Source organism: Seriola aureovittata, chromosome 13 (assembly GCF_021018895.1).
Source record: "Seriola aureovittata isolate HTS-2021-v1 ecotype China chromosome 13, ASM2101889v1, whole genome shotgun sequence".
NCBI lineage: Eukaryota > Metazoa > Chordata > Actinopteri > Carangiformes > Carangidae > Seriola > Seriola aureovittata.
Genome location: NC_079376.1, coordinates 17,257,061 through 17,280,916, shown reverse-complemented (window position 1 = coordinate 17,280,916; position 23,856 = coordinate 17,257,061). Strand labels below are relative to the sequence as shown.

At 41.7% G+C, this 23,856-nt stretch overlaps 1 long non-coding RNA gene across 2 annotated transcripts in view; it reads left to right on the top strand.

The window, feature by feature from the left end:
• Positions 1-506: 506 nt before the first annotated feature.
• The window catches only part of LOC130179806 (uncharacterized), a 28,717-nt gene continuing 5,367 nt past the window's right edge, over positions 507-23,856 (top strand). The window contains exons 1-5 of one of the 2 annotated variants that reach the window (XR_008829328.1): positions 507-676; positions 1,183-1,256; positions 1,534-1,668; positions 3,767-3,862; positions 6,653-6,794. This is a non-coding gene — a long non-coding RNA (uncharacterized LOC130179806). Of the gene's footprint in view, positions 677-1,182; positions 1,257-1,533; positions 1,669-3,766; positions 3,863-6,652; positions 6,795-23,856 lie in introns of those variants that run through there. The other variant, XR_008829327.1, reaches the window with a different exon arrangement.

The following is a 23,856-nucleotide window of genomic DNA, read 5'->3' as shown; positions in this document are numbered from 1 at the left end:
TTACCAAACAGTAAACAATACAGCTACGTTTAGATGTTCTGGTGTCAGCTATTATATTAAGGTGTAATTGATTCAATTATGAATTTTTGAACGTTAGTGATGGAAAATTCAATGTTTTTGTTAAAAAACAACAACTTTTATTTTGTTTGCTTTTGTTTGCAACCATTTTTGAGTGATTTAATTTAAAAAAAAAAAAATTAAAGATATAAATGTATTCAAGCCCTTTTTTATTATGATTGTCATCTGTGGAGTCTGAACGTTTAACATTGTGTTTTTTTCCCCCTCAGAACTAAATTAGATTTAAATTAAAATGAAACGATGCTATATAATTAATGATTTCGATTTAGTGGTGTACTCTTAATAATTCCATATAACCTCAGTGCAGATCTAGATTAAGAAGAAATTGAATATCAAGCTTACTAATTGCCTCGATGAGTTGTCACGACAATTCTCTCAGTATAAAAGCAAAGCTCAACTTCTGTCGGCCCGTTGCCATGGAGCTCAGATGATTGACAGCCCCTGATGTTTCAACCAGTGCATTTGAAGTGCTCCTGTGTTTTGGCCACACAATGACCGCACTGCCCTATTTGCTATTCTCCAACCTGCCAAAAAAACTTTCGGTTTCTTCAAAGTTAATGATACTAGAAAGCATTTGAAACCACACTCTTATAGCCAGGTACGCTCTTTTTGTGACTGTTGGTATAAGCAAGCGTCATGGCTGGCTGTTTGAAGTGCTCAGCAGCTAGTGAAGTTAGCGTTAGCTTGGCTAATGTTAACTAGTAAAGACGCCAACGTGATACCGGACACCTGAGCAAGCTTCACTGTGCGGACAAAGATCGTGAAATACGGTTAAAACCACAGACTGTATATAAGAGGGTTAAAATCTCTAAAGAAATCAGTTTTGGCTCGGGACAGCAGCTAATTAGCTTAAATTTGTAAACCTTATGCTAACTACACGGATGTTAAACGATTAAACGTACGGAAGATGGTACTCTGGTGGCTAAGCTGAAGTCAAAGTTAACAAAATTGTGCTTAGTTTACACCATGTCACAGCTAAGTTAAATGAATGAAGATGAGCATTTATTAGGCTACTGCTTTCATAAATACTGCTGTTGGCTTTGGCTAGATAGAAACGGAGGTGAGAAGTTGGTCTTAAACTGTATTTCTCGATTGCTTCTGCAGAGGGGAAGAGCTGAATGCATCTACATCAGGCTGGCTAAACCAAACACCAGAACCAGCATCAAGAAGAGTGAAAGGTAACGTTGGGTGTGGTGTGGGCAAATTTGCAATTCACTTCATGTGACGTATGTTGGAATGTTGGCCACCCCAAAATAATTATGGGTAATAACCTTACCTGCTGCTTAACAGTTTCACTGTAGTCTTAATCTCAGTCTTAGTCTTAATTTAGGATAGGGACTCCTTCTCATTATGACTTTCCATTTAAGTGTTTCACATCTCTTTACACTTTGCCTTGCCCACAGGAGGTGTGAAGAAGTTTCAACTATGATGGTCTGGTTTCCCAATCTATTGCAGGTGTTGACGTGTGCAATGGGGCAATGTGGTGAACCAGTACAACCAGTGAGGGCATGTGTTTCACCAGCAGTTGACCACTTGTTATACAGACAGAAACATCCACCAAGATCTTGTCTGATGGGGCCTTCTTTGGAGGTAAGCAGCTAGCCCCATGTTGCAGTTGTCTTTAGTTTTCTTATGGAATACTAATTATGTTTGCTTAATTGGTTTTAGTCATTAAAATGGGGAGCTTGTTAAATCTTTTCCCCCTGTTTTCACCTACAGCTAAATTTAGCTAACAAGGTCTGTCTGAATCTGAACTACTTTGTTCAAAAAATGAGGCATTAGTGGTTTAGACTTCAGAGTACAGTGTCAATTGATCTTACATCTTGAAAGAACGAAGATAAAATTTGAAATGACTTACAACTACTTATGTGATAAGCTGCTGGAATGTTTTTGTGCTCCACTGCTGAACAGCTTTGAGCACCCTCTTTTCACGTAATGGCACAGAGATATAAAAAATGTGACATTTTGTTTTAATTTCCAGTTGATTATCTGTGATTATGTACTAAAACAGCAAACTTGTACCGCTTTAGAGAGACAGAGCGAAAATGTAAAAGGCTGGAAATTAGAATAACCAGAGAAAAGTATGGCCTGAGGAGAAGCATCGTGTAATGTGCTTTTCCGTATCCACCCCGCACTCTCTCATTTTGCCATTTGAATATACACAGAATTATTTACACCTTCAAGGCAACTCGACTGAACTGCACATCAGTCAATTAGTAAATCAGAAATTTTCTGTGATTCCAGTTTAGCGTGGAGTCCTTGGCTCCCTCTGGTCCCCCCCTTTTAGTCTCCCATCCTGACAGTGACAAATTACTCCTCTGCTTGGCGAGATTGAAAATTAAAAGCATTTAAAGTTGCTCATGCATTTATGCTAATGAGAAATTCAGATATGATTTGCATGCCAAAGAGGCTAGTCTGAGAACTCATCATTGCCCCCACCACCTCCAGTCCTGCATTTCTTTAGGCTCTGTTTTTTTCTTTATATGTGAGCAAAGAAGAAGATGTAGTGTGTAAACACTCTCGAATGTGACATTTCTTTATGGCTGCATGTCATTACATACAAGATATTGTGCTGTTGCCCCAAAGACGATCTTTGTACAGTGTTTATGGTGCAACCTACCCCCCCCCCCCATAGCCACTCAGGCAAATTGGGTCATTGTGTCTGGCATTGTCACATCACACCACAGGAAGAAACACCACGAACATAATGACATTGTGCAGTTACTGCTCATGCTGTCTCCTGTCGGCATTTGGAGACAGGGACTTCTACATTCAGGTCGTACTCACTGGTATAACATTGGCAAGACAAAGTTTAAATTATGAGCATTATTGTCTGGGCGTAAGCTTCTAAAGTCTAATATTAAAATGTTTGTTTAGATGAAAAAGGCTTTGTTTCATGATAAACATGTGCAGAACACTTTGGAGCTGGAGGATTAAAACTCCGTGCTGATTTGTTTTCCCAGTAAACTCCATCCACGTCTTCCTCTCAAAATATCAAAGCGCACACTGCTTTGAATTTGTTTGTTCCACAGTTACTAAATGATTGTAACCTTGGAAACAAGATGCATTAATGAAGGTGGAAAATGAAATGGGACTTTAATTTGTTTCAGTGTTCATAGCTGAGGTGAAATGGATTAGCTTTGATTGAGGTGTGAGATGAAGAAAGAAAGCGCTGACATGACACTTGTATTTGTCATCATGTCATTTCAAGGAGGATGCGGCAGCAATTATGAATATGGGTACACAGCAATTAAAAACGGTAGTATTCATTAATAATTTTTATATTAATTTTTTCAGTGGCCACAGAAATGATTGCCACTGCATACAGGCTTTCCAATTATGCAGCTTAATTAGAAATGTCAATATTAAGAAATAATTAAACTTGGGAATATATTAAGGTTGTCAGAAATACTTAAAAAGTTATGACCATCACTCAAATTATGTTTTCACTAATATGTTTTGCAATGATTTGTAAATTAAAGACGAGATCAATTTGTTTTTGGTCAATGTGTGTGGCAAACTGGAGTGGATAGTTAGTAAGTTACATGATCACATGTTTTTTTTTCTCCCCCATAGGTGCTGCTCTCAAAAGCAGCATTGATGTAGAGAAATCAGTCTTGTTGAGATAAAGTGTGAGAAGCTAATTCCTTATCTTTAACTCCTGTGCTTTAACATCTAACCATTTTAGGGTGGTGCTGGACCGGTAATCTGTGCGAACTGTACTTGCCAAAGGTCAATAAAGAGTCCAAGAGATGGTGCCATCAACGGGTCCACTAATCCACAGGTACTCAACTCTGTTGTCTTTTTCAATTTAACATCAGCCTCTGGAGTACAATTCACCACCAGTACAAGGTATCATCCTACCTGCAGTTGTGAGCATGAGAATGAGCATATTGCCTGTAGATCAACATGATTTTCAAGTGCTTGCAGGGTACATATCTCAATTTAAAATATATGTATTTTTAATTGAGATATAGTGTGCAGTTTTAAATGGCTTGACAGTTATTAGCCACCTGCAGTTAGTTAAATATTAACCAAGTAATTATCTGTTTTTCTTCTGTAACACAGTTTCAGTTATTTATTGATATATATTCAGTACATATGTATGTAATTGAATATGTTGAATAATCCACAAATAACTGCGTTATTCAATTAGATTGCTTCATATTTATTTTAAATGTGTGCATGTGCTTGTGTTTGTGCGGTCCTTTTCAAATTAAGTTAATAGAAACTACATAATTGAACTGAAGTTATCTTCCTTTCTCTTAAAGTAATAAAATGAATATGTGTGTATAATGGCCTTAGAGCATAGATTTAACTCATTAGTTCATTAGTATTTAGTTCATACTGTTATCTCAGATGCTTTGAGCAATATCTGTGAACATGGGCAGTATTCTCTTTCAAAAACTAAAAACCTTGCTCTATTTTGAAATGTTATCAGAAGATGAAAGTCAGTCATGCTCCAACCAGATGCTACTGTCTGATCATAAACTTCTAATTACTTATTTCCAAATATGCTTTTTTTATTTTACATGGGAGCTATGAGACATGTTGTACTGACACTGTGTCCCATTCAATTCCTGTAGAGACGTTCTGTTTGTCTCTCAATATATTAAAAGCATCAAGAGAGCGTTGACTTACTTGTTTTTATCTTGAGAGACAAACCAATTTTGAACCACCTTTGATCATGGGAATAAATTTTCATTCCAATATAGATCTCACAGGTAGCTGCATATTGATACTAGTAGATTTAAGGGAGACTAATAATCAAGTAGAGCTATCACCTGTTGACTGCAGCAGAAGCCGACTGAAAGAAAGACTTGAAAGCATTTGTACCTCAAAGTGATGGCAGCCTCTAATGATAGGATCGGTTTTGGCACCGCACGTTGGCCATGTTTCCCTCAAAGCCTTGTGTGACAGCTCTTTAATTGGACTGCTCCGTTCCCTCAGTGCTGTAAAATGTTACTAGCCAGCATTGCTTAGCTGTTGTGGTATAATTATTCCACGATATACTGCAATAAAATCAAGCAAGACAAAGTTGATCTCCAGGAATTCTGTACATCTATTTATGAATACAGGCAATTTCATGTTCATTTGGACCTTGATATCTCTCTCTGAGACTCACTGAATCATTTCTTCCTTCCTTCCAATCAAGTGCTAACTGAGCGCTCATGCATGTAAGAGGAGGAACAGAGACACCTTGGTGTTACAGTTAAAGCAATGTTTTTTTAACTTCCATTAGAGGATAATTACTAAAACCATGTCCAATTATCTTGTGTGTTGTTTGCAGTTCTTCAAGTCAACAGAAAAAAGGTTTTGTTTTAGTGTGAGAATATAATTTCATCACCATCCAGCCAGTGTAAATAAAAAAAATTGAGAGGTTGTAACCTTGACCTTGATACTTTTGACATATCTCTCTTTCTGTCTCTTCCTTGTTGTTCTTGTTTTCCCCTACTGAATGGAAAGAGTAAAAAGACCCTTGTGAACTAAAGCCTATATCAGTCAGATGAGAGAGGAGAGAGTGTATGCGTATGTGTGTGTGTGTGTGTGTGTGTCTCCTCTAGCCTGCGGCTGCAGATTAGCCGTGAGAGCCAGAGGATCGCCCCCGCTCTCTGACAAATGAGAAAAGCCACAGTGGCCCTGGCCAAAGTGACAGGCCAAATGGAAGCAATTCCTCCCGAGGCGGGGGAGAGCAGCTGTGACCAGGGCCTGCTATGCCACTCTAGACAGGACCCTGCGTGTGTGTGTGTGTGTGTGTGTGTGTGTGTGTGTGTGTGTGTGTGTGTGTGTGTTTCTCTGTGTATTAGCTATAGAGACTTACCCCATGAGACAATTGGCTTTTCTCTCCTGGCGGTCCCCGTGAAGCGATGTGTGTTGCTGACCTATGGGAAACCCCAACAGTCACAGATGACCGTACACCTCTACCTGTGGGGGATTTTGCCATTCGTGTTTGTTTTACCCTGCTCCATTCTGCCCTGTGCTCTACGGGATGTGCTTGTGGCTGGTGTTTAGAATGTCTGCCTTTTAATATATGAATTTGAGCCAAGGTAATGGGCCCTAGACAAAGACGCTGCACATGCTTGTGGGATCATTCCTGTTAAAGAGCAGTGCCAGGGTACATCACCCAGCCTCACTTCAGAGCCCAGCGGATGTGTGAGTAATTAACACTGAGCCCTGGTGGATTAAATACTACCCTGCTGAGATCGACTCTGTCTGCTGCCATTGGCATAGTGACCTGCTAGCAACAAGACACTTTTGGGGGCAAGGATGGCAAGAGTGATGTGAGCAACAGGGATGGAAAGAAATGTGGAGAGAGTTTATCAGTCCCAAACCATTTAAATAAACAAGACTGGTGCACGTAAAGTGTTGGAGTGAATAGGTCTAAAAAAAACATGAGGATTAGAAGATGGATATCTCCGGGTTTGAGGCTATTCCCACCAGTGTGTAGTATTTTGCCTCCAGTTCAGTCAGGCTGTCTGTCAAGAGATATATCCAAATCCGTGTCTCCATGCTGTCTTTCCTCCTCGTCTCTAAATCTGTCTGTTCTCCCCTCGCTCTCTCTCCTATCACCCAGGGCCAAGTGGATCCAGCTCCACTTCGACACAGCCATCATAATTACTCCACGCCGGAAGAATCAATTACAGCTAAGCACCATTGTTTCCAGAATGGAGCTAAACATTAAAGTTTAAAAATTCCGAATTATTAAAAAGTCATGCTCTCAGGGACACATACAGAATATTTACTGTTAACAAATAACTTAATAACTTCACTCCGAATTATTAATTCATGGCTCACATTGGCCCGGCAAGACTTGTCTCATGGTTAATTTCTCTGCCTTTATACATAGTTAAATATGCATCACTTCTTGACTGTTCTCGCCTATATGAGCACTTGGCAAATCTGTCAGAGTTTTTGTGACTTTATTAGAAAGTGTGAGCTGCAGTTTTGTCTGTTGACATACTGATATGAATATTCCAGTCTTAACTAATGTTTTGTTTATAGCTTGGAAAATAGATGCACTTTCTTCTGCGCATTATAGTGATGTGGTCTAGCTGCCATAGATTTATACTGCAAATCACTTTTACTTTGAGGAATGGCTAGCATTTAGGCTAAATATCCTCGAGTCAGCCTTGTTTGGCTCACGCTTGAGCTAATGAGGTGGTTCTGATTATGGCACCTAACAATCCAGCAATCATGGATCATGTTTTGATGTTTTTCTGTATCAGTACCCTGCTGGGTGCTAACTGACTAATCAGTCATGCCACTTGAACTTGAAGCAGAAAATGATTTTGTCATAAAACATAGGTGGAAAACCTTGCAAGGGTATCTTGGGACATTACGCTCAGCACAAGGTGCAGGTAATGTAACTGGAAAGAGATTTTTGAATAGAATAGCCTTCTTTTTTTTTAGTCTATTTGCTTGCTCATAAAATCGATATGGCCATTCCACACTGTTCTGGATTTCTTGGTTTTGATGCAGATTTTCAGAGTCTATGGGATATATCCACTCCTTAAGCCAATTGCCACTGATGGCACTTCTCATTCATTTCCACAGGGTATGCATACAGAATATTACCAATGGGATTTATTTCCTTGTTGGCGTTTTATGCACAATTCAAGTTGTTGGGCTTCCATGAGATTAATGTTATTGCTGACTGGTTCTAATAGCTACTGCAGCAAGCAGCAAACATTTTCCATTATAGGTCACAAATACAGTATAGTCCATGAAATGCAAATGCCACTTCATATACCCCTGTCTGTTGTAGGATGGATGGCATTAATGGAATTTAATGGGCTGCAGGATGATTGAGAATGAGGAAAGCGAAGGTGCTTGCTCTTTTAGCTGCTTCCATCTTAGTGAATCAAAAACAATGTGGCAGAACCTGAAATAGTTCGCAGCTTTAGAGAAAAGTCCCCAGGGGCTGTAAATTGGCTCTCAGAAGAGGGGAAAAAGAAACAATTGCCCTTTACCTCTGAGGTTGCATGTCATCTCTCTGAAACTCACTACTGGGCAGATTAAGGTCAAGTAGACCATTCCCCCTCCCTTCTTTTTTCCCTTCTCCTCTGAAGGGAGCAGAGAGAGGGCGAATAAAATGATGACAGGGAGGGATTGAGAGAGAGCGCGAGGGTAGAAACTCAGATTTTGAAGGTCTTTGAAAGAGGAAAGAGGTTTTACACCCATCCCTGGTGGTTTTCCTCTCTCACTCCAAGAACTGTGTTGATAATGGCTGCTTGTCAAGGCGGATGAGCCCACCTGCTCTTTGTAACTCAGTCCTGCTGGTTCAGCTCATAGCCTCGACATAAATATGAAAGAAACACGATTGGGGGTTAGCAGTGATCCTGCATAGTGGTTGTCAGTGGCCCCTTAATGCAGCTGTAAAGGGTACAATATTATATGAAAGGGCACTCAAGGAATACATTTTACCGAGAGAGGACATGAACATTACTTGGCTGCTAACCAAATTGTAGGTCCACTCAAATACAGTAGGTCAGCCTCCCGATGCTCCATGCTGACCCCACGTTTTGGAGATAACATACTTTGCTAACGCCATATTATGTCATTATGTTCTTGTTCACCGCATATGATAGATCAGTGAAACTGAAGTGGCAAGCCTGCCAATTGTAATTAAACAATTAGTTGACACACGATTAAGTCTTTTGTTTCAATGGATTGTCCTGTCAATCAGGACTGAGCTCCTGCATGTTCAGTAATGTGCGAGTGAATGGCATAACATTTTGCCTTTCCATGTCAAGGGCACAGTTACGAAGTCTGCCAGCAATTAAGAACTATAATGTGCTGAGTTGAGCACGGCAACAAAATAGGCAGCAATTTCTTCTGCTCCTGTTGAAATTATGCTTATCAGGTACCTCGCCTCAGCAAAGGTGAGGGGTCAGCCCGAGCAGGCAGGCAGCATTTCTCCACATAATTGAGAGAAGTTTGGATTTAATTGTATAATTAATCTTGTCGAATTAAGTTACACAGAAGTCCGACCCCTAAATTAGGCAGTCTGGAATATTTTAAATTGCCTTAATGTGAAATCTGGCTCCAGAATGCACTTTGTTCTCTCCTGATGGTATGAGGTAAGTTTTTAGTCGTGATGAACACGGCATGCTGTAATAACCTGTTAGCAGTTCTTATCACGTTGTTCCTTTATATGATTAATTTCCTCAAAAAGTAATTGCAATTTCAAAAAGAGGCTCATTTTATTCTATAGCTTATTGTGGGCCAGGGAAGTGAAAATATAGAGACACAATTTATGGTAATACTCATCAAACTGAATTTGAACATAAGAAAGTGCGTTTTTTCGACTATGGATCTTTTTTGATGAGGGCTTAGTTGTTTAATTTATTGTTTAGTTCATTTCTCTGACTTAATGTATTCTGAAGGCAATCAAGATTTATCACTGCTCAATCTTCTGTACCCTAATAGCATTCATAAGGTCTGGCACATCTGTGGTGCACTTGCCCTTAACAGTCATGGCAGCTTCTATATGAACTCCTAGCCAATAGATGGTACGCTGTCCTACTGTGTTCCTTTTTTGTTGATTGATTAGTATATTAAGTTTGCATTTAATATATTACCTCTGTGAGCCAGGTAACTCAACTTCTTCTTTGGGATTATCAGGATAAATTGTCATATTTGTCCTGTTTAGAAGGGATTGCGTACTGGTGAGTCCCATATAGTGGTGATGGATAGGCATAAAATGATTTTCTGTGTGACTGGACTCACCTGAACAGCCTTCAATTTCCTTGATGACTGTCAGGTATGGGCTATGATACAGCACGAGCTATGCTGTTCATGTCACATGCTGACAAAGACTATAACTGAGGTAAAAAAATTATTATGCAAAATTATTAGCAGAAAACTACTAAAAAAAATTACAAATAAATATAAAAATCGCTATGTTTTAATTGTTTGTTTTTTAATATATGCATTCAGGATTCCCTGGAAAACAGCATTGATAATAAGTGTATTATCCCAGTGAAATAAAGTAAATTGAATTGATGCAAAATTGATAAAAAATAACCACAGCTGCAAAAACACACTTTTCTGACAATTAAAAGATTAAGATATTAATCAGTAAATAAGGACAATCATTGACAGATTGACATCTTTAATGAAAATAACTTAAGTAGTAGTAGTCTCTAACATGGATTCAAATTTAGTTTCCTTCATTCACATGGCAGAGATTCATTTGTAGACACCAGTGCATAGACATGTTTTCAAGAGCGCATTAATTCTGTGTGTATTTTCTCCTATTGGGTTTCTTTGTAACAGAGTTGTATGGTGTCCATGTTGATATGACAGTATAACCTTGTCATAAATCCAAAAGCTCAAACTCCATCTCCAAACAAATGAGTGCACCTCACAGTATCTCAGCCAGATAATCTTGTTTCAAGTCACAGTTAGGAGTGCATCTCACAACAGTGTCTCTCAACAGACTTTGCAGAGATTAGAAACACTTGAGTGGAGATTGGTTTGGGAGAGAAAAGCCATTTGGGGGCGTCACACGGGAAGGGATAAAAAGTCGGGGAGTATCAATGAACTGACAATAATCTGAGATGTTGATAACACAGATGTGAACAGAAGGAGTTTTCATCAGCATGCTTTATTCTTGAACAGTGCACATGGTTTTCTCTGAATATGAATTTAAGATATGTACTATTATGTGTCAAAATAGAAAATCTGCTGAGATTCTATTGCATGGGGCCTGGTGTTTAGCTTGCTGCAGGTATTATGTATATATTTTCTATATATTATTTAGCATCTGTATAGTTGACTCAACTGTAATGACAACATTTCTGTTTACTGCAGTATGGAGATGAGAATGTACGTCCGATCGGCTACTGCCTAGAAAGCGGGATGCCCCTGGGGTATTTGCCAGCATAATTCTCTTCTTAACACAACGACCTTACTCTGCTGCTGTTGTCAGATTTAGTAACAGCAGATGCATGAGAGGAGCTGGTAGGAAAAAGTCTCCTTCAGCTTGTTCGAATGCCAACTGTGTGTGTATGAGCTTTCAAAGGGCCCTCTTTTATGTCCGTGACGTATGACTGTTTCTGTGTAGACGGCATCTCGTGGAAAGAAACGCTACACCAGCACAACGCTGCTGTCACCCAGAATACAGATGGAGCATCTGCCCTTGTGCACTTTCCCTCAAGTGCGTACTTACATAGATGGCTCTATTCTGCACTGGTCTGTGTGTTTCTGTATAGTGTACTTTTTGCAAGTGGGGAGATGTGCGGCTGCTGCAGGGGAGTATTCTGGAGTGTGATTATTTTTAGTGTCTGAGTTTCTCCCGGTCCCCGTCTCTCTCTGTTACCAAATTGAGGCAGTCATCTTTGCAATAAACCCACTTCTGGTTCCTGGCAGAATGCAAGACTCTCAAGACTAAAGGGGTCGGAGATGCGGTTTTGTGCTGCTCGAAATTATTGTGGTTTGTTTTTTTTATTTATTTATTTATTTTTTGTCAAGAAGGGGCGTACCTTCCTGTCCCTACAGAGAACATCAGGATAGCATTAATGCTGTATGGGAAAGTGGTCCCAGACTACAATCCTGGCCACTGAGACTCAACATGTTTAACCTTTAATCTTGATAGTCCCATGATATTTTGCAAAAAGACATTCTTTCTTTGCAACAAACCATTGCAGCATGCTGTTGTGAAATTGAATCTAGCTGCTTTCTTTTTTAGGACTTCCATGCTTTATTTGGCTTCTTCCTCTTTTCCCAATCTGTCTTTGATTGTTCAGGGAAATCTTGTGAAATGCAAATGGGGCCAAACAGAATGTAATTGCTGCTGTGTGATGATTATGAGGGAGAACTAATGATGTCCCAACACCGGGGTCAGGTAGGGTTTAATTAGAGGAGGCACAATCAGTGTCACTCTAGTCTTGCGCTCTGCTGTTCCCGTTGCCTGCCTGGTACTGTGCCAGCTCGATCTCCAAGAGAGTTTAAAGAAAATAGGCTGCTGATGTGAAAAGAGAGAGGGGGCAGAAATTAATGCAGCTAAGTTCTTTTGTTCGGAATCAGACTGTTTTGGAAATGGAGCCCCATAAGAAGCATTGGCCTGTCTGCAGATAAAGGTGGAGGTTAATGAATGGAACAGAATGGAAAAGGTCGCCATTCGTGCTCCTGAAAACATTGGTCCATTGTGAGAAAAGCCTTGTGATGTCTTTAACTAAACCCACGCACAGTGGAACATACGCTCTCTGAGCACTTTATTAGGTACACCATACTAATACTGGGTAAGGACTCGCTTCACTCAAAACGGCCTCGGTTGAATCACTTCATTTCTGCAGATTTGTCAGATGCACATTCATGCTGCCAATCTCCTGTCCTACCACATCCCAAAGGTGTTCTACTGGATTCAGATCTGGTGACTGGGGAGCCCACTGAAGTTTACTGAAGTCATTGTCATGTTCATGAATCCTGCTTTAGGTGACTTTGTGACATGGCGCATTGTCATGCTGGTAGTTGCCATTAGAAGGTGGTAAACTGTAAACTGAGTGCACATGGTCAGCAACAATACTCAGATTGGCTGAGGCATTAAAGCAATGATTGATTTGTATTAAGGATCCAAAGTGTGCCAAGAAAACATTCCCACAGCAGTACACCACCAGTGTTGACATAAGGCAGGTTGGGTCCATAGGTTCATGCTGTTGATGCCAAATTCTGACCCTACCATCTGCCTGTCCAAACCGAAACAGGAGCTGAGCCGAGAACAGGAGTGGAACCCAAAATGGTCTTCTGCTTTTGTAGCCCGTCGGCCTAAAGGTTGGACATGTTGTGCACTCTGAGACATTTTCCTGCTCACCACAGTTAGAAAAGTGTTTATCTGAGTTACCGTGGCCTGTCTGTGAGCTCCAACCAGTCTGGCAAATCTCCTCTGACCTCTCTCATCAACAGGGTGTTTTCATCCACAGAACTACTGCACACTGGATGTTTTTCGCACCATTCTGAGTAAACTGTAGAGACTGTTGTGTCTGAAAATCCAAGGAGATGAGCAGTTTCAAAAATACTCAAACCAGCCTCTCTGGCACCAACAATAATGCCACGGTCAAAGCCACTAAGATCGCAATCTTTCTCCATTCTGAAATCTCCGGAAGTTCCTGATCCGTCCTTATATTACGTGTTGCACTGCTGCCACATGATTGGCTAACTACCATAAATAAGCAATTGTACAGGTGATCCGAATTAAGTGCTTGGTGAATATACATAATGCTAACCTCAGTAGCAAAACAAAACATCTCCCATGCCTTTGACTGTGATCATAAATTATTGTTGAGTAGGAATATGTTGTGCAGCTGAGCAGATTACTCAAACAAGGAGACCAGATTGGACAGATGAGTGAGATCAGCCAAGGAGAATAACTGTGGCCAACATTCCTGATTATCCAATCAGCGCTCCAAAAACATCAATTCCATCTCGTCAATAGATAATTAAGAGGGATAATTGGCTGGCTGCGCTCTGGGCAGACACGCACTGCTGGTAAAGTTCCATCCCTTACCTCAGCATCACGCGCACACACACACATACACACACACATACACACACACACACACACACACACAGCAGAGACATCTGCCCAATGAAGGTCAACGTTACGTCTGATGTAATAACTTGGAATTTAAGACAGAAAGATGGTAGTCCTGTAACCTCTTAGTGATCCAAAGGGATTTTGAAATTGAGCATTCTTTAAATATATGTGTTTTATTGTGCACTAAACACTTTCAGTTTAGCAAGATCATCTTTTGAGATCTTTTATGGTCAAGGCGGAGGGACCAGTCAGCTGTTCCACATTAGGATCTTTTCCATGTGGCCTCTGTTGTTTTTAAACCACTTCGAAGGATTATCTTACTTGGCAACTAAAGGCCTATTTTACAAGGCCACCACCTCACCCTTTCCAAGACCAGAGGTTTTTTTCATTCTCAACCATCTTGCTCAGAGCTATTCATCCCTTTTAGATCCATGAGTGTCTGTGAAGTACAGGCCAGCAGATTTAAGCGGACAGGGCCAGAGATTTAAAACATTGACCTGCCCGGTCTCAACAGCTGTGTGCTAATCCATTTCATTGCTCTGACTGTCCTCCCCCTTTTTTCTGCTCTGGTGAATAGCAAGGTCCTTAATGTGTGAGATCAAGAGGAAAATAAGGCTCTCCAAATGGAATCAAATCACACGGAGGGGCTGCAGCAAAAGGCCTCGGCAGCATTAGGGCCAGAATAAGACAGAGCAATTGGACTGTAATTCCTTTTCCAGCTATTAGCCCGTCACAGCTTGCCGTACACTCATTTGCCTGGTTCGCTTCTCGTCCCTCTCCCCGACCAACCAGTCTTTGATTAATTCATTAATTCACAAACAGAGGCTGAATCACATCTCAGCACTTGGTCGACTCAAATTGGATGCAGGGTAACAATCAGTCCCTCCTACCCCAGTCTGATCTGACAAATAAAAAATACAGCATTACTGAGTAAATAGATCTCTGTCCATTCGGCCTGATAATTTGTTGCATTTTCATGTTTTATTTATGCTCAGAGAAGCTGCCTGTTCTCGTATATCACAAACCCAACGAGGCGAGGCGGGTAGGGGTGTATTGATTTGGGTTGACTGTGCACCCCACCACACAGCCCTACTCCTACAGCCCCTGCTACGCCCTTTGCAGTTTGTATTCGTCTCAAGCTTCTAGCCCTCTAGCCCTTGTGCATTGGCTCTCATTCAATGGTCCCCCTTCTTGGCTCACGCAAGGCCCAATCCCATTCCCATGCATTCAATATTCCCATTATAAGCTCATTAGTCTAGTCATTGTTTTGGGCTCATTAATAGGATATCCATCGCCTTAGACACCTCTGAATTACCATGTCACAGTGTGGCCCCTTTCAGAGCATCAACAGTGGGTGGATTTACAGAGTTGTGTGAGCGTGTGTGTCTGTGTGCGACTGTGCGTCTTGCGCTTGTGTGTGCCATGTCGACCTTGAGTTTGCTGACATGCCAGCCCCTCTAGAAACCTGCTGACACACTTCATGTAGATACACATGCACCCACACATACACACACTGAAGTCCTCCCTCCTCAGAACCACTTCCCCGCCCACTCGCTCCCAGAGGCTTGTCCGTCAGTGATGCAGGAGACAGCGGAGCGAGCGGGCAGGGGGGCTGGGGCTGGATCAGGGTTTTTAACATGCGAAGCAGGTCCTCCTGTGCGTACGTATTGATCCTCGGAGGGCTCCCAGGCCCCCTTTTCCTTTCTTTCCCCGGCAGTGGAGGCCATTCATCACAGAGACCATGACTGGAGAGCTCAAACAGCCGTCTCTGTCAGAAAATGGGCTGCGCCGGGCAGTGCCGTGCCACACGGAACTGGCCTTTCTCATCAGGAGGGATGAAGCCATGACACAGTGGCTCATGGCGTGATCTGTTCCTCTCACTCACAAGAGTCATCCATAGTGTGCTGGTCAATGCACAGTCATGCCTCTATAAAGCCAGGCCTCTCTTAACTGTTGTATTGGATTGCAGTGCTCCACTCTCACCTAACATGTTTTTATTGATTTGTAGGAATAAAAAAAAAAAAAATCGTAAAAAGAGGATACCAAGCACGCTGTTATGCTCTTGGTCAAAGTAACTTGTCTTGCTGACAAGAAAACAATCAAGTTTTAAATGGCGGTTCCTCTGTAGGGCCATTTTCTTGGATCTGCGCTCAAAGAAGAAATATGAATGTTAATATCCAGGTCATGTTTATCTCTGACATCTTTCCCCTGGCTGGTGATTTATGCAAGTCTCCTGCAGTCTCCCTTCCTTCCTGCCTCCTGCCACACCTAGGTCCTCCCCCGCACCCTCATGTTTGATTGATAGTGACTTTCGACGCCATGGGGAGATGTGCATCCCAGCTGAGCTGCTGAGGCTGGATCTCCAGCTTCAGCCTAAGTTTGGGCCATGACAAGGACGAACAGAGAGAAAGAAAGATGGTGGGAGGGAGCAGAACGGAGCGTGGCCTCAGCATCAGATGTGTTTTAAATAACTTTGACAGAGGAGTTTGAACCATCTCTCAGGGCTGGAGCTAATCTGATGTGAGAGGATGCCACACTGAGGCTGATAGGACACAGAGATAGAGGAGGGGACGAAAGGCAGAGAGAGAGAGGGAAAGGGTAATAGAGGTGCTCCTGCAGCTGGTGGGAAATCTGCCCTCTTCATCTTTTCATCTCTGCAGCCTCTCTCTTTCTCACTTTGCCCCTTCCTCTCTCACCCAGTTACATCCATTTACCACCAAGCCCCGGCTCTTCACTCCTCTCTCTTCTTTCTCTTTCACACTTTGCGTCACGCTCCCTCTTGCCTCCCTCCATCTCTCTCCCTGTCGTCCCCTTCACTCACCATCTCCCCCGCCTCGCCGCTCCCTTCCTCTGTCTTTCACAGACGATTTAGGAAGTCACAGCCTCTCCCTTCCATTTATGAAATTGCTCATGTTATTTCCTGCCCCCCCACCACCCCCCCCTTAGTGCCCAGCTCTCTCTCATGAGTCTCAGTGCATGCATCCTCTCTCAGCAGATAGTCCCCACATGGCCCAATCCTCCATCCAGAAAGCACACAGCTCAGTGGCCAACGCTCTACAAAAATACAAATTTATCCAGAGGGTAATATTCTCAGACAGCACGACTAGCCCCCGACACCACAACCCCATCGTAACACTGAGGTGTCCATTCTTAGTCCCCACCCATGGCCTCTTGTTTACCTCGTCGCCCTCTGGCCACTGTGAAAAGGCACATGCTGCCCCATTTTTCCTGTGGCTGTGTCTTTTTTATGGCTTACTGCTCTGGGGCCATTGCTGTTATGAGTGTTGTCTGAGTGCTGGTGTAGTCAGAGAGATTTACAGGGCCTCGAAACATTTTTTTTCACATGATGGTGAACTACTGCACCTGTTTCAGGACTGAGTGGTAGAGAGAGTGGTAGCCACAATATGGAATTATGCATTTAAGAAGACATTTTTGAATAACAGAGTGCTTGCACTTGTTTTAGTTTTTGATCTAAGGAGTGAACCATTGTAATTTGAAGAGACCACACTTGGGTTAGGATCTGGATTTGGGTTACATTTAGCTAAAAATTAAATTGCATTAATTGATTTTTTGGCCACTTGGGGCCTGTGGAACAAACTGTGATCAAAATAATGAAATATTATCACATTATAAAGCTGTGGAGAATGTGTGGACAAACAGTTGCCTACTTAGCTACACTTCCAGCAACATTAGCATTAGAGCTGGAAAATGTAAGTCCAATATTCTCTCTTCTTTTAGCCCTGTCTTAGTCTCCACCATTTGAAATGAAACTGATGAGAGAAGTCAGACTGAACCAAAACATAAAGTTGCAGGACAATGGCCTGAAAGATGCTGAAACCCTGCAGTCTGGTGATAATACTATGTGGGTTTGTTACTACAAGACACCCATTTCACCTAGATAATATAACAATATTGATCAGAGGAGCTTTCAGTTTGATTTTTTTTTAACTCTTAGTAATTAGATGTAGTAACCCCTACAATAATACAGCAAATACTACAGCCTATAATAGAGGCTGAATACCTGACCCAAGTTGGGACCTCATGGGTCAGACTGGGCTCAGACAGAAATTTAGAAATGTTCGAGTTTGGGTCGGGTGAAGTCACGGCTAACCACAGGTGCTGTTAGTGTTCAAAGCATGAGTGCCAATGTAGCATATTGTATGTGTGAAGAACTGCCGGTGACGTGCATAATGTATGTGTGTTAAAACAATCTTCATAGCCTATATAAAGCAATGCCGTTGTCATTTACAAGGAGCCTACATGTGTAATCAGGGTAAACAGGCAAGCTTTGACCATGGTATAGGTTAACAGAAATTCAGTGCTTCAGCTTACATGAACCATATTCGGCTCTTGTCAGGTTTGGACATAAAAAACAGAACGTCTCAAAGAGTTCAATGACTCACTTCTGAACGACTGATCAAACAAGTAAGATACCAGAGCACAAGATTCACTTCAACAATGTAATGATCAGGTGCAATGACTAACGTTTCGATGCAGACTGCGTCTTCAGAGTCAAACAGAATGTGGGGTTCGGGTCGGGCTCAGTTACTGCTCTCTGTGGTTCGGACAGAAGTATGCAGCGCGAGCAGCGCTCTGATTGTGACATTTTTCCTGTCTTATTTGTGGTCCTGTTTAATTGTTTATGACAATTGATGTATTAGCTTGCGAGCTAACAAGATACAACATGCAAGTAAAACAGTTCTGATAATGCTGTACTTCAATGAAGGCTAATTTCCAGTCTTTGTGCTAAGCTAGGCTAAACACATCCCAAATCTACTATATTAAGTATACAAAGGTGTTATCTGCTTTTCTGACTCATCTTCCAAAATGGCAGTACATCCTTTTAAAAACAATATTGTGTTATTTGTGAAATGTAATTGTTTTAAACTAAGTAACCTTCATTAATTGCTATCTTATTCACAGTAATTTGGTGTAGTGAAGTGAGAGTAGTGTACATGTAACCTTACACAATGGAAAGTCCCCCATATGAATAGTAATACAAGGACATGTGTGTAGGTAACCTGTGACTCTGTGCTTGCAAGCATATACAAATGTATTTTTCGAGTTAGAGTGTGATGTAGAGCGGAGCAGACAGAAGGAAGTAGGGAATGAGTGTTAAATGGTGAAAGAAAAAAAAAATCCAGGGGAACCTTGATGGTGCTTGGCTTACTGTGGGTAAGAGAGAGATGGCAGGGTAAGGGAGGCAGAGAGATTGAGTGAAGGGTGTGTGTGTGTGTGTGTGAGGTGGCGGGTAGAGTGTGGCCTGTCCTTGTGCCTCCTCCACTCCTCTTCTCTCAGCCTTCTTCTCTCTCCTCTCAGCCTGTTTCTGGCTCATTACCCCCTCCGCCAGCAGACTTCTCCCTGGGCGGCAGCGAGAAGAACTGTCCTCTCTCGCTCTCACCGACAGCCGCAGCCCGAGCTCTGCCCTGCCCTCCTGATATTAATCAACACACACTCTGTCAAGCTCGCGCACACGCTCTCCCCAGTGAGCTCCTCTGACGGACAGGCTGGTGGGCAGCCGTCTCTTCTCCTGGCCCTCACTTGCAAATGAGACATCCAACCTCTTAGAGAAGCAGGCGAGGGACAGGATATTAGAAAAGTTTCATTGGGAGGAAACTTTGTTTTCATTATATGTTCTTGAGTGACTGACTGCGGCAGGAGATACTATATGTGCGTGGTGCTGTTGGTGGTTTTGTATTTCCCTTGCAACTTTTTATAGCTGACAAATACTGTACATTATGGAGAGTCAGGTAATATCAGTATGTTGCTTTTTTTGGACAATTGATCCAAATGTAAACAAAATAGTCACCTCCCTACTATTAAAAACTAAATACAAGATTAGAGGTTTGTATTGCTGTCAAATTGATTGACAGTACAAGGAGTACATACAAGGAGTAAAATTAGAAAAACCCGAGTTAATGTCTTTTTTTATTAGTGTTTACAGCAGACCTATATTTTTAGCCATGACCAACAGAGGAACACTCAGAATGTAGATTTTTCACCTATAAATCAAGGTGTTTAATTATGTGAATATAATTCACATTGATGTGGACAGAAAACTTTGAATTTTGTCTTTATAACGGGTATCTTTATAACAGATAGGATGGACTCAGCTTATTTGACAGAGCAAGAACGCATTTCTCTTAATATTACTGAATTGTTTTTAAATTTTAGGTGGGAGTAGCTCATGATTACAACCAAACCCATATAGGTTTTTTGAGGCTGCAACTGATGTCAATATTTAAGATATTTTGGCTGATATTCATTTTGTAACATAAATTAATATAAACATAATATTTTAAGGGATAAGGATCCCTCAAATTAGGGTTTTAACGAATTATGTTCCAAGTTATGTATTGAAAAATCTGATCTATTGTATTTCTGTTCTGAATTTTCTTATTATTTACCAGACAATATATGTGGCAATGCTGATATATCTGCATCAAGATACTATCAGCCAATAATACTTATTAAATGTTTCAGAGTCTGATAGAGAAAATACTGGATTTATGACATGAAAATATAAAGTACTTGCAGCTTCTGTCAAAATCTATATTAGTCTTAAAACTTAGTCAGAAGGCGAGTGGAGTCAGCTGACTTGCTCTGCAAAGCGCCGTAGTGTGTTTATTACACACTGTCACCTCTGGCCTAAAGATATCCCAGAGCTCCAGCCCCTCCCTGCCTTACCCTCTTTGCCCTCTCTTAAAACCTGTGCCCGCTGACAGTCTGCCAGGTGTGCCCATACCCAGGAGACGTGCCCGGTGTCACTGAGCAAAGCGGGCTCACATTGGCCGTGAAGAGAGACGAGATGCCAGCTCGGCCACAGAATAACTTTAGGGGCGATGGAGAGGATCCCTGATGGTGGTATGTGTGACATTAGCTGGCTGCCTTCCCTCTCCTCTCGGCGAAGTTGGCGGCCCCAACTTTGCCTTCACATGCTGACTGGGTATGTGACCCGGTGTCCAAGTGACACATTCCCTGGCAGGGAGTCAGAATATGAAATGATCGTATTATTCACGTCCTACCTTTGACTTTGCCTGTTAGCTGTGCAGAGGGCAGCACAGATAGAGCTACAATCTGGCAGCACTGTCCACCTGAGGTTGCGTGTCTCAACATCAAGTGAAGAAAAATCCAGGAAATCCAGCTTTGGCGTGAACATGTCTCTCATGTGTGTTGTTACACAGCATCATTCAAAACAATGAGTATCCAGTAAGCCTCTCTCCTGGTTTTGACGCTGTGCTAATAGCTTAGCTGCCACTATTGTGGTGCTGTCTCCTGGGTGTTCCTCAAGTCTTCCTTTTCTGATGAGAGCAGCTGGACACTGGGGAGTCTTCGTCTCCTTTTCAGACAGACTATGCAATTTAAACCTGCCTCGGGCATGTAGATATTACTCCCTGGCGAGATGGCTGAAAATTAATGGAAATTGTTTTAGAGGAATCATTATTAACATTCTCCTTTGGATGCCCTTTTGTCATCTCAGCACTGTCGCCTCTCCTGTTTTATTCTCACGCTAATTTATGCAGCCATTGACATTCCTGTCGGTGTGTGAATGTGCTGGGAAATGTGAATAATCAGACTAATAATTAGTAATTGCTCCGTCACTTCAGTGGGCATATATTTTGGCATTAGAATAATATCAATCATGCATTTATTATCTTATTTAGCTGTTGTTTTCCCTCTTATGTTCACTGTTATCGTTTCTGTATTTTAGCATCCAAGGTGTGATGCTTAGGACTGTCTGTTGAAAACTGTGGGTGCCACTAATGCACAGGGACAAAGGTATTACAGTTTTTCTCCACATGTCTTTCCCCTGGTGAAGAACACTTGGTTGTAGTGTAGTATAGCATAGCATACTCACTCATCTCTGGAACCAGGAAATCACATTCCCTCACACATACGACTCAATTTCACACCCCAAGCTGGATTAAGAGGACTCTTCGCTCCGGGCCTGCGCAGGAAAAGAGTAAATATCACCCTTGTTCCTGGTGCCGGAAAATCCGCTATTTAAATGGGGAGTAATATAAGTGACATTTTCCAGTTCATTATGCAGCCCCTGACCTTCACGATGTACGACTTGGATACTTCTCTGGCAAAAGGCGAGGCCTAGTTTTCCCTAATGGGAGATGTTTGACCTTGTCAGGAACTAAGAGGAGGTCAGGGATGACGGAGGCTGTAATCGGCCCAAGAGAGATGGGACGCGGCACCTACAACAATGACTAAGAACTCTGTAAACACTATACAGCAGGAGGGGTGGCATTGAGTCAGATCTGTAGTGACTAAAAACTTGAAAATCTTACAGTTTCTTGACAGACGTGAGTAAATAATCTATTTGCGTATTTTGGAAAGCGATAACGCCTTTGATACATTATGTAAATTTCTGATCTGCAGGGATAATCTATAGCTGTCGAATGTGTATTACATCATCTGGTCTTCAGATTTGTGTTTATCTCTGTTTGTGGCCAAACTGCTGAAGCTTATCACAGATGGATTCAACTAATCTTCAACTGGCTCTTTGCCTTTATGTCCAACTGTACTTTAAAGACTCCTCAGGATTCCAGATAAATCCATCGCTCTCAGTCACCAAATGTAATAGAAAGTAATCATATCGGGAGTCTTTCACGGATTAGGCTGTTTTGAATGTGACTTATAATCTCTTCCATTTGTGTGAACTACAATGATGTGCACTGGGCGCCTGGCAGAGATAATCTTATTACCCAGTTGGCTTTTGTTTTCTACTGCCTTGCTTTTATTCTTTATTAAAACATTTTGCTGCATTAAACATGCTAATTTGTGGCTGGGTATAATTGGGGTCTTGCTTTAAAAACCTCTCCCCTGTTTGGTAGAAGATTAGGAATTTCATCTTCAGAATTATGTATAGAGTACAGTGAAAGCCCATGAAATATTCTTGCTTTCCATTATGTTTAAAGCCACTCAAGCTTATTAATGTGAAAGGAAAATGTATTATTATCCACATAACGCCATTGTTGAATGACAAAAAGATGTCAGATGGCAGCTATTTTGATTGATGGGATTGTTTGGCTGATTAGTCAGTGCTTCGGGGATCAAATTAATCAAACCAATCAGCTTTCAAACAGACAGAAAAATCCTGGTAATTCTAGTTCAGTATATTTTCAGGATTGTTAGAAATAGCCCAACATTCGCTGTCGGAGCTGCAACAGAAAAGCTGTCAAATCTTCTATACCACTACAATCAGAAATGGAACAGCAGCAAACCTAGCTTTGGACACCAGAAGGGAGAATGTGAGGCAGATAAAACCCAGCAACTCACTCAGGAATCCTCATTGATCACTGGTGGCTTTTCGTGAGCCTCAGATGTGGAGAGATCAGAGCTTCAATCTTACTATGAAATGATATCTCACAATGTGAAATGATTCCCAGATCTGCTAAAAAAAAAAAAAAAATGTCAAAGAAAGCGCAGAGAATATTCAGGTGTCAGTATTTCTGCCTCGTTCACCTAGGGGTCTAATAAGTGATCACACAGAAAACGGGGAATCTCTCCCCCATAATGGTGAGCAACTTTTGATTTTGTGTCAAAACATATTTAAAATTTGAACAGTGCCGTCATTCCTGTGGTGTGCCGCTCTCTCCATGGGGCTTGTCACAGGAGGCGTCACGGCATGCAGCTCCAATACACGAGGCTCCTTTCATTTTTCTGTCTGACATGTTAAGTGTGATGGTACAAAGAGGTTCCATTTTAATTGTTTGGACAGATCACTCAAGGGAGAGCGGCTTTGATTTTGGGTGTTGACAGAATAGGCACAGGCTTGCTGAGTTGCTTTGGTGTCTGTCTTGCCAATTCTGGCACTGCACTGTATTGATTGTGATAGGCTGTTTACCACAGTCCGCACTTAAGCTAAAGGCCAAGCTTTGTCCAACCTTTCACAGTAGCTGTTGTTGAGGGAATTATGTTACGGGAAAGCGCTATGATGAAGAGATGACTTCTTCTTGCTCCACTCTTTTGGATTTGTATGCAAAAATCCATTCAATCAAATCTTGACACTCAATCGATTTTTATTGGATAATCTTTGAAGTAGATGTGAGGAAAGCTATGCAGCAAGCTTAGTCACAAACAAGCCACTGATCTCTAAGCATGACTCCACTGTATGTGCAATATCTGTATTAAATAAGACGAATGGGCACTTGAGCTGTACCGTGTAGGCACTTTATGAAATACGGGTATACTTCGATGAAGCCTAGTGAGCAGTGAGAAATCACCTGTTG